Raw genomic sequence first — 10323 nt, 5'->3', positions numbered from 1 at the left:
GGGTGCCCGAATATCTCGGTACATTATTGACTAGCTTAGCGTCATCGCGTATCCGACGCTGTCCGGATGCCGAGGATTTCAAGAGAGCATCTCAGCGCCGCGCAGCATCGCGACGATGACAGCAGACAGGAGCCAAAGCGCCACGGCGTAGCCGCGTCGCGATGGTGCTCGCCGTGACGCGTGGCGCTGCGGCGCTGCGCCGATATGCCAGGGGAACAGCTGTTGGAGGAGGTTTAATACGTGCCTCTCTCTCCATCGTACGCTCGCTGTATTCGCCCGCTCTCCGTCGCATCCACGACTGCCCGATCGCGTTTACTCCGCGTCTTCGCGCTGGGACGCGTATGGTCCGAGAGGAGAATCGCTCTCTACTTCTCCACTCTTTATGCATCAGTATCGTATTCCAGCAATTTGATTTGACACGAGTCTGCTCTGCGTTAAAGCGAGCTTTGAAACTGAACGTTGAAAATGAAGCGATTGTTAGTCGCTTTTATTTCCTAGCAAAATTATAGAAATTTCACGAGACGAAGGGAGAAGTATATCGGATGATAAATTATTTCCGTCGATTGTCACCCGTTAATTTGTCCAATTTCGCTAATGAAGCTTTACAAAATCGTGTATTGTCGTCGTTCTCTGTTTCCGATGCCAAGGAACAACGTAAGAGAAATTCGCGCCTGTCCGAGACGCGCGGAGATGAATCGATGGTAAAGACGAAGAACGGGCCAATCACACCGGAAGAATTTCGACGCGCGTGGCTGTTTAGGTACCGTGGTAGAAAATCTTCGGAATTCGCGGACTGCAGCACCGAATTCAGTTGCTATGTCGCGCGCAGCGGGCGAACATGAGCGGCGCGGAGCGCGTGTCACGCGCGCCAGTTTGCCGCGCGGGACCGCCCGCTCGCACGAGCCGCCACTGGGATAACACGTGCTCGAGAAGTTTTAATCCGAGCGCGTAGGAGGAACATGCGCACGCATGGGAAAGGGGTCTTCGAAGAGGGAGAGAGAGAGAGAGAGAGAGAGAGAGGAGATTGAGCGCGGGAAAGCGGCGCCGCGACAATCGCTACCTCCGTTCTCGTCATGTCGGCCTGCTCGCTTGTGATTAACTAAGGTTTAATCAGCTTTACAAGCTAAACTTCCTTTGTAGACATGCACGCGCATGATAATCCGCTGGACTATCTCGCCTGGTCGGGACCGGCCGATGCAGCCGAAAAACACCTTGGACGCATCGCCAAATCAGACTAATCTGAATACGATAGTATGTATCGGACAACAGAAAGGCCGTTGTTCCGATCGCCGACTACCAGATCTCGCGCGCCGTCGTCGTCGTCGTCGTCGTCATCGTCTACGAGACCTCGGTTTCCCTCCCGACGAGCATTCGGCCCGACTTCATACGGTCCTAATACCAAAATTCGCGGAATGTTAGATGCAGAGTCTTTCGTGACGCGAGACGAGAGCACGTCCAAAGTGGCCGAGCGGCAACATGCCGACCGTGGGAATCGATAACTTCGTGTAAACATTAACGCATTACTACGCGAAAATCAGAAATTGCTGTAACCTACGTATCTCTGCATTATACAATACGATCCTCTCATCTGTGTCACAATATTTTTTTTCAATTACAATAGATTTTGACAAATGGATCTATACGTCAAATTTGATAATTATAGATGCCACTTTGCTATGTGCTTCTAATTATATAAAAAAAAAAAAATATAAGAAACTGCTCATTGCTGTATTTAATTACCAACGTGTCGATTTCGAAATATAATGCCGCAGGAACAATTTATCATTTCGAGAATAAGAGCTTCATCTCGCGGAAGCGTTTCGAGTAACGTGACAACCACGTGGCATACCTTCTGTCGACATTGATCTAGCGACATGACGAAACCGAGAACTTCTTGCGTCGCATCGCTTCCTGGTTCATCCCTTCGCGACTGCGTCGCTCAATATTCGCCGAGGCGCGAAAGTGACAGAGGCACGTTTCAACAATGAGACTATTTGCATTCCCCAATTTCTGCTGTCTTAATTACGCACGAGAGATATTCTAAACTAAATTCCAGTCAAAACAACGCTCTTCGAGATTTGACAAGACATTAAATAAAAGTATTACACATTTTCCAAATGAATACATTTCACATACATTGCTTACAATTAGATCAATTTTTCGTATTTATGAAAGAAACATGTCAAGGTTGACAATCTACTATTATAAATTTAAAATCTTTTAATTAAAGAAAAATGTATTATTATAACTTGTCATATTATTATTATTATATTTGTAAAATCATGTATAATCGGCAAAAATTTTACGAAATAGAAAATTAATTTTTATACAATTTTTTCTTATTGTCAAGTTTTACGAAACGAGATGCAATATACATAATTAAATAAACTATCCATCTAATGCGGATCGAACTTTATGCTGATGAGCGTCTATCAAGCCACAATGTCAGAGTTACATCGAGGTAACTGGCTACCGTGTACGTCGTTGAAGGAACAGCTAATTCATCGAGGCGAGGGAGAAAAACAAGTGGGAGTCTTTTCGGGCTGAAGAAAGAGAAAGAGAAAGAAAGGCAGAGGTTAACTCTGGGTAGGTTATTAAGGGTTCGCGTAATAACGTGTTTGCGAGAGCGCGCGGTTGCACGCACCGTTCACGACGAACATGGCATCGCCCCCGGGTGCTCTCCGGACCCAGCATCTTTCAGGGTCTACGAAAACGTCGGTGTGGCCGCCCCCGACTCATGGGAACGTCCTCGGGGCAACACGGTCGACGGAATCGCGCGCAACCATAGAATCGCCATCGGCATTGCTGGAATTTTTCTTAAGAAATTATTAAGATTTAAGGCTCCTTCGCGAACATTAGACTTTGGTAGATTTCCATAGTTTCTTTGAAATCGTTATAAGTTGATTATAATAGTAATCATAGAAATGGTAACTATCATTAAAAAGTTGCGACCGTTTATCGAAGACTCGTTATAAAATTAAAAAGTTTCAAGAGATGTGGATTAATATTGACATCTCATTTTTTATTATCTTTTTTAATCAAAGAATTTCTCTGTCCGAAAACTTTCGCAATGTTGATGCGAATTTTTCGATACCCATGTTCGTCTGTCATCTTTCTTCTTTCTGTCATTGCTTCTCTACGATTCCACGATTCCAATTTCGAGACACCATCGTGCACACCCGGCATCGGCAATGGAAGGTCCGGGAGTTACCGGTAGACAATAATTTCATAGGAATGTGGCGGCGTCGGCGGCGGTACCGCGGCTTTCGTGTCTGCGGAAAAGAATCTCGGACCGCTCGATAACGGATCTCACGCCGGATTCCGCGCCGTGAACAAATTGGACTCTTCCGAACTCCGTTATTCTCGAATAGAACAGTCGCTGGGAAGATTAACCCCTCATCAACATGGTTCGCAACTAGTCTCGTTGGAATGCGCATAAAGTATGCAGGACGTAAACATGAAAGACAAATTTATACATGTATAACTAAACGTTTAATTTTACAGGTCAAACCGTATATTTCACCGTATTTCACACACATATCTTTATAGAACAATATTTAATTTCCATTTTCCTATTTTTTTCTCATGCATTATATTCTAAAAAAATTCTTAATTTTATTTTGGAATATTTAAATACAATTTAAAAATATATCTTCAAAATTTCACAGACTATTAAAATGTTTACAAATAAATTTCTAATATGTTTTCTAAACATGGAAAATTCTTATCTCGTGCACGCACTAAATAATTCTTAAGCGAACAAGAAAAGAAGATGACGCTCTAAAAACAAGACAAAAGACAACGAGCGAGAGAATCAAAAGCCAAATGATAATGGAGAGAACGAGAAGAGGCAGAAGGAAACGAAGCAAGAGAAGAAATTGGAAGGTGAGGGATGAGAAGGTGGCTGGCACGTATGTCAGGTATGCGGGTGAGAAACACCCCGGGGGCGCCTCTGCTGTTCCGCCCACGTTTAAGGTACGCGTTGCGAGCGGGTCCCGCGTACCCCCGGGGGCCTCGTGATAAACTCCCGAGAGACTCGGCTCCTCTCTCGCTCTCTCTTTCTCTCTCTTCTCACCAGCTGCAAGCTCGCACGCGATCTACGACTCTCGGAGAATCGAACGCCCCCGCGGGCACACGCCGTCATCACGCGAACCTGCAGGTAGAAAGAGAGAGGGGCACGGCAGACCCTATCCTCGTGCCCTTTTTTGCATTTCAGGCATCATGAATAATCTCGTATCTCACCGCGGTTTTTTCTGTAATTTCTACAAGTTTGGTTCCTTTTTCGAAACCTTACTCTCATATTTATTTTCTGAAAAACGCGACACAAATGCGTTTTAACGTAGATCACATTATAATCATCATACTAAAGTCATTATTGCAAGTATGTATGTAGAAGATATACTAATAATAACTCGAAAAATATGAAATCGTTGAAAGTTTTTTAGTAAGTGTCACAAGTATTTAAGAAGAGCAATTAGCATTATAATAACGGACAACCAAAAGTTTATTACAACGTAAACCATTACTTTATAAAATGAAGTTTTATTTAGCCTGTCTCTAAATATTTATTTTATCTTCCGTAAAGTATACTAGAACCTCTAAAATATATTGCTATAGAGAAGAGAAGAGAAGAGCAACGCCGTGCAATTAGCAACCCTACCTACGATCAAGTATTTAAGTCTCCATTAATATCCTTTTTTAAAGTAAGCCAGAGACGTTTTATGTAATTGCATATGATCTCAGTCATGTATAAAAAAGATCTTTCACTACAGTAATAATAATATAATATATAATAATAAATAATAAAAATAATTGAAAATATTTTAAAATAATTGAGGAAAAGAATTAACTTGGACAGATATTGTATTCTGTTATGTATGTTTAAGTTGAGGCATAAAGCTCTTATAATTCCTCGCACCAGACACTGAGAGTCCTCGTGCCGATCTAAGAGGCGGTCTAATCACGCGGTAGCTCCGCGCGATCATCCGCGAGGAAGACCGCACTTTTCCCGCATAGCAGTCCCACGCTCTCAAGTACATTACAGGTTCATCTCCGCCTACCAACCGCTCGCGGGAGTATGATGCATGTCGACGATCGATATGCATGATCAATTCGAATCGATCGTGTAACTCGTGCTATCAAGCGAAAACGCGCGTCGCAAAAAACGAACAAAATCCTCGTCAATTATAAATATTATTTGGAGACACTGTGATGGAACATCAAACTGGACACGTGAAAATTAAAGGATGGTGGAAACTGAAAAAAAGTACAAAACATCGAAAGCGTGTCATTCAGAAATAATGTTTTTTTAATAGAAATTAAATAACGTTTTAATTCTATTTTTTTCTCCGATGAGAATAGATGAAAAGTTAAAATAAATAACAATATGAAACGTATCAGTAATTAAAATCTAAATTATATTTTTATCAAAATTGTATATTAATTTTCTTAATTCACTTAATTTAATTCTGATTTAAATATATGCATTTAAACATATTTCATTTATCAACATTTCTTTTATTTTTATTTTAAACTGGACATGCGAAAATTGAAATATGAAAGAAACTATAAAAAAATAGAACATTGAAAACATATGTGTCATTCGGAAAATTATTTTATTGAATAAATTAAATAATCCATTTCTTTCCTATGTAAAAATTAAAGCCAAGTAAAAATAAATAAACATATATTTACAATTAATACCGAAATTCAATTTCTAATACATCAAATATATTTCTTTTCTTATTTATATATTAATTTAATATTTACACAAAAATATACTCTTTGAATTCTTTGCTGTTTAAAATTTATTATTTAGTTTTACCCGAAACTCGTTTCATTCAGCTCGATATTGATTTGTATGCAAAAAATAGCACGCACCAACAATTCTCATGTAAATTCGCGCACGATGTAATCCTTACACGCGCCACGAGTCTTTTTCTTTCTCTCTCTCTCTAGAACCGGCCAATTTGCCAATATCTCGAAATATCTCTTCGAACTGATCGATAAGCCGTAGCTGGGCATTACTATGTGCACAGGTAGCCAAATTGTGCGCATATATACGAATAGAGAGACGACGGTTCTCTCGATCGCACGCGGCACGGGCTCGTGCGATTGTCATTAATTAGACAGTTGGCACGCGCCAGGTGAAGCTCGCTCGTGTTCACCTGCGACGAGTAACACGCGCACCCGTGTATACGGCGCAAGCTACGCGGCTTTTCGGCTCACCATACTACCGCATTTGTGGCTTTTGTATGTGACGATCGGCACCGTTTATAGGGGTCGCCCATATGACATCTGACCCACATCCGGCCGATGTTCACCAGGCATCGATATCGTGCCCGGGCCGAACCATTAAAACGTCGAATAATTTCAAGTCCGCGGCGTATACTCGAGGGGATTTACGACGGATCGATACGCGCGATATCGTAGTATCATTCCCAGCGTGTATTTTGTAATCTGCTCCTATAATCGACGAGATATTCCCTCTTCATTTTAAACGTATACGACATTATTATTACATTTAAATGATAGGGGCAGATAAATGTCATTTCAGACCGATTTTGCATGTCAAATGAGTGAACAATCTTTAATTATATTCATTGTTTATTAAAGTAGTTAAACATCTTATCACATAATCCCATAAGACATGCATTCAATACTTTTTAAAGACTAAAAAATAAATTTTTATTAAAATCAAATATTAATTTTCTAATTTCCTCAATTTAATTCTCAATATGTATAACTTTAAACTCTTTTATTTTAAATTTTTTAATTTTTACTAAATATTTTTTATATTAATTAATGTATATACGTTATATGTAAATTATATGTAAGTCATTATTATATAAAAATAGTAATTAATAAAATTATGATAGGCATATTTCAAAATATAAATGCTCTGTCTCTTTCAAAATTTTTTCATATTCTCTTATTTATATATAAATATTCACATTTTTATAATATTTTTTATCTTGCTTATCTTTGCATAAAATCTTCTGTAGAAAAGAAAGTACATGTTCCTGAAATAAAAAAGAGAAACAACTTGCGCGTAAACGATACCTGCTTCTGTGCACCTTCTGCAAATTAAAAGGCAACACCTGTACGTACACTCGCTTACTCTTAAGCGATGTAACGTAATGGCGAAACAAGGAGAGAGAGTGAGCGAAATTATGCGCAACGAAAGCGTCTGACACTCGATAATCGCCAGAAATTCCCGATTATTAAGCAGTTTACTCCGGGGACCAATTCCGGATCTGCCTAAGACGCCACCGAGTAATACGCTATATATATATCGCGAACCGTAAGGAACGTGCAGCAGTGCGTCTTACCGTTAATTTTTGTAAAAAAAAAAAAATACTTGTGAGTTACAGCTGGTGCTTTTTGCGTCATTTTCAAGTTCGATAATTATTTAATATTGACTTTTACGACGAAGATGCAGTTACATTGAGTTACGTCAATACATTGCGTTTATTTCGTCCATAAAGTTAATGCGAAAGTGTAAGTATGCCAACTCTATTCAGTTGTTGATTGTTAAATATTGAGTATCAATTAAAATAAAGACTTTTTAATCAACCATCAGTCATTCAGTGAAATAAATAATAAAATTTCGATTTTAACTTAACTTCAAATAGACTTTATTTTAATAAAATCGAAAAGTTTCCAATTGGATTTTAATAGACACAAAAATTATTTCACAAAAATTATAGCAATCGTAATATGCACATTCTATATTTTCACTTAAGCATTCGTTCAGAAATATATAACTCATCACGGTGACACTTTATCGAAGTATAATTACGCGCACACCTGGATGCACGTGAGAGTCGCGACTTTCGAGATCGCAGATCGATTCGCTGTTGCGAAGTACATAACACGCATTTGCCCTGGCAGGCTTGTTAATGCAAATTTCGCTGTCGTGTCCGTGTGCTTCATCCCCCTTCGCTCTCCCCCTTTCCTCTCCCTCTATCGCAAAGCGTTTCACCCTAATTTCCTGCGCCGTGGCACCTGACGGTGCACGAAATGCAGCGCTGCTCGCGTGCTCACCCAGCAGCTTCCGGTTCCGGCGCGTGCTTAAGCATTCCGGCTGTTTGCACTCGTGAACTGAACATATACATAGACACATACACATATCCACCTGTCTGTCTATACGTACGCGTTTATATTCGCGCGATGTGCCCTTCCTACCATGCCTGATGCCTTCTTTTGCCTCCTCTCCCTTACCCGCATTGTGCACCTGATGCATCGTGAAGTCGCATTCGTAGATCGGCAGATAAAGATGTTAATGATCGCGAATTGAGACAAGAAACATAGGCTCGTGCGGCTCGACAAATGGTCCGCTGAAAATAATTATCGTCCGAAAACGCCCTCGCCGCAAATCGATTTAAAATTGACACAATCAACAAACTATACTTTAAGATATCTTAACAAAGATCAATGCTAAAATTCATCCAAGAAGTTGTCATAAAAATTAATTACTATAAAAATAAGATAATATAATATTAAATAAATATTTAGTATCAAATAGACACATGTATAAGTATAAGTATGTGTGTGTATATGTAATAACAAAAGAACGTAATATTAATATAATATTGAATATAAGATAGAATATAAAAAGAGAAAATTGAAAAAAATAGAAAGGAAATACCTAGACAAGAGGCTTGTCTCTTCTCGTCCAGTGAAGAATCTCCTTAAAATATGCTTTGACATTTAAAGACGAAGAGATAGATCCTTTAATAGCCACGTTGCAGGTGCGACATCGGGTCGGTCGGTCATTCAACATTCGTTTCGCGTTTCACGGATGAGCGGTAACGCCAATTAACATCGTCGCGAGACGAGAAATGCGTTACACGACGTCGATTTGATGTGACGCATGTAAATTTTCTAACATATTTCTAAATATATCAAAATGCATTGCTTCTGATTAAACAAAGTAACAGCTATAAATAATTGCCTATAAATTATTGTAAAATTAGTAATTTTTCAAGAATTTATACACAAGATTATATTCAACAGAATTCTCATATGTTTTTATCAAATTTATAGATAATGTAAAATTTTCGATTATGTATAAATTATTGTGTCATTTTTATAATTTTTTCGCAAACAATTTTGTCGTAAGTGACGATATTGTAAATTATTCAAGTTTATTAAAAAATGGAAAAATTATTAATCCATAATTTATACTCTTATTATATGTAACATATAAAATTTTATGAAAAATGATTAAAATTCAATGTTATATGTATATTATAACAGGAAGATTACAGGTGAACATTCAGTGAGCTATCGGCGCGGCAAGCTGGTGTCAGACAAATATTATCGTCGAAACGCATCGGACACTCGGGGCGGTCCGAATGCTGGCAATTAGCCGTGGCAGGTGGTGATTACCAGAGGCCAAAATGATCCTCCTAAACACCGGAAACGTCCCTCTATGCCGCTCGGGCGTGATTCCACGACGTATTAAGATGACTACGACGCGAGAATCAACTCTATGAAGGCGCAATAATTCACAAGCGATCGCGAAAGAAATTACCGGTCTCTCGACTCTTGTACAAGCGCTAACGATCTCCCCGACCAATTACACGTCCCGCGGGTCGATAATCAAAGTCCTCTTCGCGTGTACAGTGATTAGCGCGATATAGTTCATTTTGCAAGAAATAGATAAATTAAGAAGAGACTGACGGCAATATATATTTCGTGGGATTGAAGTTTCTAATCTGCAAAATAGCCGATTGAATTCGTGTCTCCCTTTCTTTCTTTTTTCGACATACATTATACCATCTGGTATCCTCTATAAAAGATTAAACGAATCCTTTTAGTTATATCTATTAAACTTAAGCGATATTATCATACTACGAACATATAAAATATGAAAAAATTACTTTTACATATATCTAAGCTCTTATTAAATGATTAGATTATTTTAGATTAAGTTTAGATTTGACAAATAAATCTGTTAGTTTTTTACATTTACACAATTCTAAAGTTAATATAAGTTAATATAATTATTATAATTATTAATATAATTAACTATTTCTCTCTCTCTCTCTCTCTCTCTTAAGTGCTTTAAGTACTTCGTATTTTTGTACTAAACCAATTACGCAGCAAAACAGTTCCATAGTTAGAAGCAAAACACGATCGTCCCTAAAGTTTGCTCAAATTTCTTACCCTCTTTTTTCAGTCGGCAGTGCAAGAACAGCAGGAGAGAGGAACAGCGGAAAAAAGAAATCCGACGTAAAAAGAGATCTCGTTTGCGGCGGACGCAGCACAGAGGCTGTGATTCGCTGCCTGGCTGTTGCCATATGGTGTGCAAAGCAA

This window comes from Anoplolepis gracilipes, chromosome 17, assembly GCF_047496725.1.
Source record: "Anoplolepis gracilipes chromosome 17, ASM4749672v1, whole genome shotgun sequence".
Lineage (NCBI taxonomy): Eukaryota > Metazoa > Arthropoda > Insecta > Hymenoptera > Formicidae > Anoplolepis > Anoplolepis gracilipes.
The sequence above is the reverse complement of the archived record's forward strand: the minus strand, read 5'-3'. Positions refer to the sequence as shown.